The sequence below is a fragment of the Sinocyclocheilus anshuiensis genome, unplaced genomic scaffold (genome assembly GCF_001515605.1).
Source record: "Sinocyclocheilus anshuiensis isolate Anshui unplaced genomic scaffold, SAMN03320099.WGS_v1.1 scaffold1430, whole genome shotgun sequence".
Lineage (NCBI taxonomy): Eukaryota > Metazoa > Chordata > Actinopteri > Cypriniformes > Cyprinidae > Sinocyclocheilus > Sinocyclocheilus anshuiensis.
In genome coordinates, this window is record NW_015555721.1 from 878,681 (window position 1) to 889,128 (window position 10,448).

Below are 10,448 nucleotides of genomic sequence, written 5' to 3' on the forward strand. Positions count from 1 at the left end.
CACAAACACAGTATTGATATTCTGTAGTGGTGTAGAAAAAAAGTAGCGCTGGTGTTGGATCGGTATTGGCCAATTCTTAGAATTTGGAATACTCTATGTAATCTTACACTGCAAAATAATAACTCAAAAAGATTAAAAGATAACATCATAATTATTTACTGATCCCTTAAATTAATCACAATTATATAATGAAAGCCATAAAAACAGTCAATTAATCATGATAATCGGCATAATCGTCAAAGCCCTAAAACAGACAATTAATCGCAATAACCGTGACTATTTTTAGACAATTAATCGTCAGCCAAATTTCATAATTGTGACAGCCCTAACTGTTAGTCTACTATTGCTAAAATGAGTGAGATAAAAAAAAAAATTCACAACCATTTCGCACCCTTAAAAACTAACTATCAGTAGGGATGCATCGATCCGATACTCAGTATCGGTATCGACTCCGATACTGGCATTTTCTGCCGGATCGGGTATCGGTCAGACGAGACCGATCCAAATCCGATATTGTGCGTATACTATTCTGTGTTATTGTTAAGCCCACGAAAAGCACAAAAACATTATAAAACACCAAGTTTTCGTGCTCTATATTTTAAGTGTTCTGAAGCCGTTCCATGGTTTAATGTGAAGTATAGATGAATATTTAAGTCAAGTTAACGTAAACTCTTCTCCCCGCTGCGTCTATCTGTCATCCTCCATTCCATAGATATGTATATACATATCTATGCTCCATTCAGCATTCAAACTGCGTGTCTCGTTTGGTTACTACAGTCAAAAAGATGAAACTCTCTTCAAGAGCACACAATAACTGAGATTTAAAACTGTTACAAGAAAAGGCTCAATAAAATATCGCACAGATATAATACACTACGCATCAATATCTCTTCCCTTTTTTATGCGGAGCTACGCGCTGTGACTCCGTGCTGCTTCAAGCGCATCATTCTGCGCACGGGATGCGCATAAGCACTTTGTGCCGCTCTGTATTGGAGCCATACCCTTTCCTATTATACTTTTGCGCAATTAAAGATTATTAATAGCCTTTTTTGTTCTGTTCTATCTATCATATGTTGCTGCCTTCATTACTGTGCTAGGCATTTAAAAAGAAATGTATCAGCCGATACTCAGAATTTTTGGTATCGGATCGGTTCTGAAAAAATGGTATCGTTGCATCCCTAACTATCAGCACAGAGAGTTTTCTCCAAATCTGCTCACAAGCAGATCTGCAAATTTACTGTCAGTTAAAAAAAAAAAATAGTTCTTAACTTCTAAAAGAATCTCTTTGTCATTGTAAGAAAATCATCAAAAAAAAATCCACACTGAAATGCAAATCACAATCATTAAGATCAGACTGAAAAGATCAGGAACAGTGTTAAAAATAAACTTCTGCTACTCGTTTCTAAAGCTGGGATTCTTCAGAAGGATGTGCAGCGGGCCAGGAGTGTCACAAGGCCAGAAACCCCTGAAGGTTGGGGAAAAGTTTCCTCATTTTATATAGTTTGTTCTTCTGCACAAAAATCTATTGTTCTATATAAAATACAGTGGGATTTTTAGAATTAGCTGGACTTTTAATAAAGACCAGAGTTAAAATAAATAAAGTAACCTCCCATACCAGTTTTTCTACAGTATTAGTAGTTCAAGCTAAATTCATGAGTTTTGTCATCGGGGTCAAGCTAGTGTCCTATTACATGCATTATTCCCACTTTCAGACTGTATTTCTTTGTGTTGGCCAGCTAGCAGTGAAATCCAGACTATCAGCTGTATACGAGCCATAATCATTTTCTGCCTTCACCACATGCTTTAGTCACAAATACGTAAACAATAGTTTAAGTGACAGTCACAATCAAATGAGATCTTTAGGCTTGATGTGATGACAACCAGTAATAATAATAAAAACAAAAACAAAAATACATTTAAGTAATTATTATTTTAATAAATAGTTTTATTTTTCATTATTGCTTGTGCATTTTTACATTACAGCAATGTTAATAAATTAATTAATAAAAAAGGAGCCTTCATTAGCATATTAGTTTTTCTTGTGGTAACGTGTGGTAACCCTGGAAAAAACACAATCAACACATTTTGAAGTACTGCCACTCAAAGTAAATATTGTTTGCTGTGAAACAATGTTCTGACTACAAGGAAGTGATCTGACAGACACAAACCACTCCGCCACTTTTCATAAAGCTGTTAGCCTATTTGGCAGCCATTATTTAGACATTACGCTTTTATTACCCCTCAGGAATTATGACAGGTCTGAATGGAAGGTGCTGTCAGGTTATTGACTCACATTTTTGTCTGTCGTGTGAAGAGTCTCTTATCGGAGCGCACACATCTTCTCCAAGAGCACTCAGCAGAAGAGCTGCTTTCACGCCGTCCAGAGAGAAGTCACCAGCTCAGACACAGACTACGCCGATCACGCTACTGGAGACAGACAGAGAGCGAGAGAGAGAGAGAGAGAGAGAGATGTGAGTGACTTATTTGAAGCCTCCACTCATTTTAACAGCACACAGTACTGATACATGATTTAACTCACAGTAGCTTGATGTCTTGATGATTTCAATTACTCATGCAAGATTTTAGATTACAGAAGGCATCTTTTGCTCTGATAGTATAAATGCAAGACTTCAGACTATGATGAATGCTGCTGTTAAACAGACCTACAATACCTGAAAAAATAGCAGCAGTTTGTTTCATTCGTATCTTCCCTGTCCTTGTTTGTAATTTGCATTTTGTTATTATTTTTAATAGGGCTGCACGATATTGGAAAAAAACTCAAATTGCGATATTTTGTTTTTCTGCAATATATATTGCGATATGAAAAGAAAAAAAGAAAAACCCACCAGATGACTTGAATAGCTCTATTTGGAAAAAAATAATCAATGATTGGGGTGATTTTGTAGGCGAGTAAATCAGCATAGAAAATAAACAAATTACAAGCATAGATAAATATAACAGAACAAAGATACAAATGAAATAAACAGTGCTTTATATTTTTTCAGGTAAGTCTAATAGTATTCAGGTACAGAAATTGAATAATCAATCAAATGTAAAATAACACTACATAGTCTTCATTGTATAAATTTCATCGAATAATTCTGTGTTAAAGCTACGAAAGTTTTCTCTGTGTTTTGTTGTTTGATTAACATTCATGACACAAAAAGCCTCCGGAACATTAAACTGCTGTGAACCAATATACTGTTACACATTCTCACTTGTTTATCTTCACCTAAACCATAAGCAACTGTGTTTACAAGGATACTTGCAGAGACATGCATTTTGACATAATTGCGCACATGTGCCATTAATAGACACGGAAGTGAATGGAATTCAGTGTTCACGTGCATCTGCGTGGCTCTCACCGTGTTAACCAGACGTGAGCTGTATAATACATACTATAGAACCCATTATAGTCAGTGATGCTGTCTACACTAGATGCGGCATGGCGCAACACGACAAATCCCAGACAGTAAACTGCTGCCGCGTTTTATTTATGACGAACTGACACAAAGTTCAAATGATTTGCAATGGTCGCTTTTCATGTCCAGTGTAGACTTTAGCTGTTGCGCCGCGGGGCGTTTCATGTGTAAACATGGTGTCTGTGTGTTCAAAGAAAACAATCAGTATAAATATAACGATCAGTGCACTAAACATCACACATCCAGCGATGTGACTATCGCGGATGCGCACATCATGATATCGATGCTGAAACGATATATCGTGCAGCCCTAATTTTTAATAAAATTAAAAAGTGAAATATTTTGGTAATATCACCCACCCCTACTATGGTTTTAATGGTCTATCATTCTTTTTATTTTATGTTCTGCTACCTTATAGGGTAATATTTCTAAATAGGGAAATTAGTTTGGATGTACTGGTGAGTAACTTGCAAAACAGTCTTAACCAACATGATAAAGAATCATGATAAAATCATGACTGAAGGGGAGTAAGTGACCACAATTTTCCCTTTAGTGTGAACTGTTCATTTTAGCCCTGTATTATTAGGCTGGTTTTGGGTTCACCTGACCTCTATGCACTTATTATGGGATGTTCTCACACCACATTCTTTCATTCAAATGACTGGAACAGACCAGAAGTCACTTTTAAACCTGGACTATTTTAAACACTTTTTAAAACACAACACTTATGTTTTTTCTTTAAAGAGCATCTCACCATAACACACTGACCAAATACATCTGTCTGAACATGTACGGCTGTAGCAGTGGTGTTTTAAAACGGAAATTCAATTTATCAACTTTTAAATCAACTTTTGTGAGAAACATTACCCAAAGCATACCAAGCACAGACCACTGACCCATCTCTATAAGCTGTCAGAAACTATTTGTTAAGACAACTGTAAACACACAAACAGAACTGCAATAACAGAACTATCAGTTCTTTAACACTCAATTAATCCATAAAGTCAACAATAAAAAAGATTGCCCTCATATCAACATGCAAATAAAGTTTTATGTTGACTTCAAACCCAAGCTGTATGATCACAACCCAGTGTTATTGTAGTTAACTAAAACCATAAAAAGTAAAACACTTAAAAATGCACTACTCGTTTGAGCTTATCCGTTTATCAGCTTGGACCGAGCACAGCGCAAGCAAACTTGTCCGAGCCCAGAACAGCTTTACTCAGGAACCAAATTTTATTTTGCTACACTGTTACTGCACAGCGCTGCAAGATCCAGGGAGAAACGTTTGAATTCGCCACAGAATGAATGAAGACTGCTGCGAGATCTAGTGAGAAGCATTCAAATTCTGCACAGAAATCTGTTTTAACAGATCAAATGGCACTGACGTAGAAAACCAGAAGCAGTACGCTAACTAGAACCATGGTGTTGTAGCAGAAATAGTCGAATGTTATTACATTATTCATCTCAGGGTTTGTACAACCTTTTTGAGAGAGAAATTCAAGCAATTTTCAATGACTTTCAAGCATTTCACACAACTGTTTCCAGCACTTTAAAGCTCCAAAATTATTAAGGTAAGCCTTTTTCTGCTAGCGTCTGAGAAAACGAGCGCGTCAGATTTCGCTCCCCTAGTGACGTTGCAAAGGGATTTCATTATAATATTACCGCCCCTTAATCTGTAAGTTTCCACCCACGCGCCATCATTTTGATTTCACAAGCGACAACGTTGTACCAGCTCTTATGCCATAGCAAAACATGCTAACTGTTCTATCTTTGGCTGCACTGACGAGCACAGAACACTGTTTAGAGTCCCAGCCTCAAGAGAGCAGTGGAAGCAGTGATTTATTTACTGTATATTGCTGCTGCCACACAGATCTAAAATAAACATGCGATTTATTTCCCAGCTGTTTACCTTCATAGACATAACCGACTGTTTTTGTAACTCGGGTGTTTTTACGTAAACTTGTGTGTGAATGAGAATTTAGTTTACTACTCACATGCTGTGACAGCAGCTTTTTGTCCGTGTGCTTCGGTTGTGTGCACTCAGAAAACCGTATATCAGAAGTTTAAAATCATATGGTTTAAAACGCATGATTTCAGCGCGATAAACATGATAATCAGAACCAAAACAGATGTTTTTATCAGGTACGAGCTGTAATGGTGCAGCTCTATTCTGGAAAAGGGGGCGGGGAGCAGCAGCTCATTTGCATTTAAAGAGACAGGCACGAAAAACAGCGCGTTTCTGCTTCCACTTAAAATAGGAAGGAATATTATTTTCAAAATGATAAAACATCTGTGGGGTAATTTTGAGCTGAAACTTCACAGACACATTCTGGGGACACCTGAGACATACATTACATATTGTAAAAAGGGGCATAATATGTCTCCTTTAAATCACCATTATAACCTGTAGATGGCAGTAGGGGTGGGTGATATCGCAAAAATATCATATCCCAATTTTGTTTTTTTTAAATATCAGGATTCATGATTTTAATCACGATTCTTTGTCATGTTGGTTTTTCTATTTTGCAAGTTGTCTGAGCATTACAGCCAAACTAATTTCCCTATTACAAAGACAAAGCCTTTCAAGGTAACAAAAAAAAAAAAAAAGAATGGTACAATAACATTACATATTGTAAAAAGGGGCATAATATGTCTCCTTTAAATCACCATTATTACCTGTAGATGGCAGTAGGGGTGGGTGATATCGCAAAAATATCATATCCCAATTTTTTTTTTTTTAAATATCAGGATTCATGATTTTAATCACGATTCTTTGTCATGTTGGTTTTTCTATTTTGCAAGTTGTCTGAGCATTACAGCCAAACTAATTTCCCTATTACAAAGCCTTTCAAGGTGACAAAATATAAAAAAATAATAGCGAATATTTAGGCCAAAGTGGGCGAAGATAAAAATCTTTGTCATTATTTTAGCTTTGTTATTATCAGACTGTAAGTACGTTTTTTATATTTAAAGGATTTGAAGTTTAAAGAAGTTTTGAGCAGTGTAGAGTAGCGCTTGTTTGTCATTTCTCCGATCACAAATGCAGACATGGTTTTATGTTTTACAGCCAAACTAATTTCCCTATTACAAAGCCTTTCAAGGTGACAAAATATAAAAAAATAATAGCGAATATTTAGGCCAAAGTGGGCGAAGATAAAAATCTTTGTCATTATTTTATCTTTGTTATTAAAAAAACGAGAACAAAGATGCACATTACAAATACACATAAATAAAACAAACAGTTTGCAAACAATGTGTGGAACAACAATGAACAAATATAAAAATAAAACACTATATGGATTGATTCCCATTAAAACAACTGTATTCAAGTTTTTCAGTCAAGGGTAGCGAGTAATTTTTCTCTTTGTGTTTTGTTGTTTTATTAACATTAAAGAATAATTCAACCAAAATTAGCGTTTTATTTTTATATCATTTACTTGCTCAAAAGTTGTTTTAAACCTGAACGAGTTTCTTTCTTCTGTTGAACATAAATGCTATTTTGAAGCTATTTATGATTTAAACATTTCCTTCTCTTTGAAGTGTTACAAGCTCTTGGTGCATAAAGAAGATCTGTAAAGTTGCAAAGACTAAAGTCTCAAATCCAAAAGAGATATTCTTTATAAAAGTTAAGAGTCAACCACGCCTACCTGAATAATGTTCTTTTTAGCAGCATCATATGACCCCTTTAAATTATCTTTATTTTTAATACCCCCACCCACCACTAGGGTTGGGAATCGAAAATCGATTCCAGAATCGGATACTTGTAGTCAAATTAAAATTTCGATTCCGCCTATCGATTGCTACGTGCTTTTTTCTTCATCTGTGAGGACCGGACCTAGCGATCTGCCAGGACCTTGCTCGCTAATCTAAGCGTTCCAAAGTTTGGCTACATTTGCGATCAGAAAGCAAAAAAGCTAAGTATATCTGTGATAGGCAGCTAAACATGTTGCAAGAGAGGTGTCACTAGCAACGTGACAAAGCACTTTAATTTAATAGATCATTAAAGATCGCGAACACGATTCAAACACCAACGCGATTCTATTCCTAAATTACAATGATTCGTCGGTTTCATTCCTCAGCCTTTGACGTGTGCGATCAATGTTGTGATCACTTGGTTCATCCGTGCAGAGTACGATAACACCAGTGTGATTTGGGCTACATTTGCGATCAGAAGCCAAAAAAGCTAAGTATTATATCTGTGATAGCTAAACATGTTGCAAGAGAGGTGTCACTAGCAACGTGACAAAGCACTTTAATTTAATAGATCATTAAAGATCGCGAACACGATTCAAACACCAACGTGATTCTATTCCTAAATTACAATGATTCGTCTGTTTCATTCTTTAAATCTGCGTTCGCACTGTCGTTGACCTAAAGAGAGCAGCTGTCTGTCATGAATGAAACAGCTTCAGTCTTTTCAGTCACACAGTATCATTATTTCTGTGTTCCAAACATTCAAATCACAGAAGTACTGGGATAAAAGTTTATAGTTCAGATATAAACTGTGTGTACGATGTGTATGGTAGCGATTAAAATAGAGTAAATCACCTTTTGAAAGTAATTTGACACTTCAAATTAAGATTTATCGATTACACTGTTACGCCAGTAGGTGGCGCAAAGGGGCTGTGAAAATTAATTTGTCTTTGAATCATACAAGAGATTCGTTCAAGAACGCCGATTCATCCAGTAATGAAACTAGTACATCTTGAGTGAGCCATTTAATCATTAATTCATACAAGAACGCCGATTCATCCAGTAATGAAACTAGTACATTTAATCATTAATTCATAAATTACATGTGATTTTGTTTAGTTGTCTAATATTTTTTCTTCAGAATCATGAGAGAACCACAACTTCCATTGGGGGAAAAAAAAAAGATAAAAAAAAATAAATTTATTCAGACTCATGCAGTTCTATTTTGCACACAAAAAGCTCTTAAAGAGTCCAGTTTTTATGTAGCCTGTTGATTTTCGCATAACACGGGGATGCAGGCAGAAACGTGAATAACAGCATGCGCGCTCAGGTCACGTTGCTGTGCGCACACTGCAGTTTAAAACAACTGATTTTAGGCCGTTGAAACAACAGAGCTATATGCGTGCGCTGTCTCCGTTTCTGTGTGAGAGGAGTGTGTAAGCCGCGCATCAGCTGCTAATAGAGCTCGTGAGCATTTTTGCCGCTTTATTGGCTTTGAACGATTGCATAAACACTTGCAAGTATTCTCATAAACGCAGTCATTTAGGTCTTAAGGGAACGTAAACCGTTGCGAGAGAAAGCGCATGTGTAACAGTATATTGGATCCGGATTTCGGTCTTAAAGGGGAAGCTGTCCAATATTTGTCCTGTCTGCCATTCATATTAATCAAACAACAGTGAGAGAAAATCTCTCACTGCTCTTGCCTAAATCACTTTTGTAACTACAAGAAGAAAATAAATAAATGAATAATGATAATGCTAATAATTATGCCTATAGGAGTGTGTAAGCCGCGCATCAGCTGCTAATAGAGCTCGTGAGCATTTTTGCCGCTTTATTGGCTTTGAACGATTGCATAAACACTTGCAAGTATTCTCATAAACGCAGTCATTTAGGTCTTAAGGGAACGTAAACCGTTGCGAGAGAAAGCGCATGTGTAACAGTATATTGGATCCGGACTTCGGTCTTAAAGGGGAAGCGAAGCTGTCCAATATTCATCCTGTCTGCCATTCATGTTAATCAAACAAAAGTGAGAGAAAATATCTCACTGCTCTTGACTAAATCACTTTTGTAACTAGAATAAGAAAATAAATAAATAATGATAATGCTAATAATTATGCCTATAGATAGATAGAGATAGATTTTACACAGTGAAGACTAATTAATTTACACAATGCATTTCTTTTTTATTGTAGTTTTTGTCCTATTGCTTGTAATTACTTTCTTGTTCTTATTTCATCACTGACTGTTTATTTATCTCCAGTGAGCTTTTTTTTTTTCTTGTATTAGTTTGATATTGACATTGGTGACAAGGATTATGAAAATTCTATGGTATCAAAGATTTTATTATCATAAAAACCTTATTAAAAGAAAAAATAACTATCGTGATATATATCGTGATATAAAATTACTCGTATTGTGATACAAGATTTTGGTCATATCACCCACCCCTAACCATCTGTAGAACTTAGTGGTGCTGGCGTCAAATGCCACTGCCCTCAAATGTTAGTCTGGAGCCCTGTACTGGAATAAAGAACAGATACAAGAAAATTTCTGTTTATCTGGTCTGCTATCCATTCACTCTTGCTCCCCCATTCAGAGGTCACATTCTAAACGAGGCCAATGATGGAGTTGCTATGGCAACAAAAACTGTGAGGAGGGGAAAACAACCAGAGATGCACACAGAGAGGCGTTCCACCCAACAACAGCTCAATTACACTCTGAAAGATCCCTGTGAAGTTACGACCAAACAACAAACAAGCGGTCTGAAGACACTGACCTCGAGTCATGTGTGCTAATGTACGCATATCTAACGCTGTTTGTGTGTAACCTCCAGCAACTGGCCTGACCTCCGCCCTGCTATCTCTGTGCACTTTATTCTGCCTGAGGACTGTGTACACAGAATATGAAAGGTACAGAGGTTACAGTACCTGTTTGTTAGTAACACTAAAGTAAAACAAGATAGTCCATAGAGTGCACGAGTGCCTGCCCACTTTTCAGCATTGCTTGTTCCTAAGTGTTTGTTACATTCATTTTTCTCATAAGGATTTATTTGAAGTAGGGCTGGGCGATATGGGCAAAAATTCATATCTTGGTATTTTTTATATATCCGGTATATACAGTGGGTACGGAAAGTATTCAGACCCCCTTACATTTTTCGATTGATCGGCTACCGATCACTATCAGCCGATAATCACGTTGGGATGTTTGATCGGTGGTCTCTAAAAATCAAGCTGATGACGCTGCCGTGAGAGTTTTGGCACGACATGCAGCTGCACCGTCTCAGTCTCTGTCCGGCGCGGGTGAAATAATTATAATGCTGAAGGTGAGGTA

The 10,448-nt window shown here is 36.6% G+C and overlaps 1 protein-coding gene across 2 annotated transcripts in view; it reads right to left on the minus strand.

Moving 5' to 3' along the window:
* Positions 1–10,448, minus strand: part of LOC107672460 (bromodomain-containing protein 4-like) — a 73,430-nt gene that overhangs the window by 53,421 nt on the left and 9,561 nt on the right. Inside the window, exon 2 of one of the 2 annotated variants that reach the window (XM_016465658.1) lies at positions 2,294–2,424. The gene's annotated coding sequence lies outside the window, so the exon portion shown is untranslated. Of the gene's footprint in view, positions 1–2,293; positions 2,428–10,448 lie in introns of both variants that reach the window. The other variant, XM_016465657.1, reaches the window with a different exon arrangement.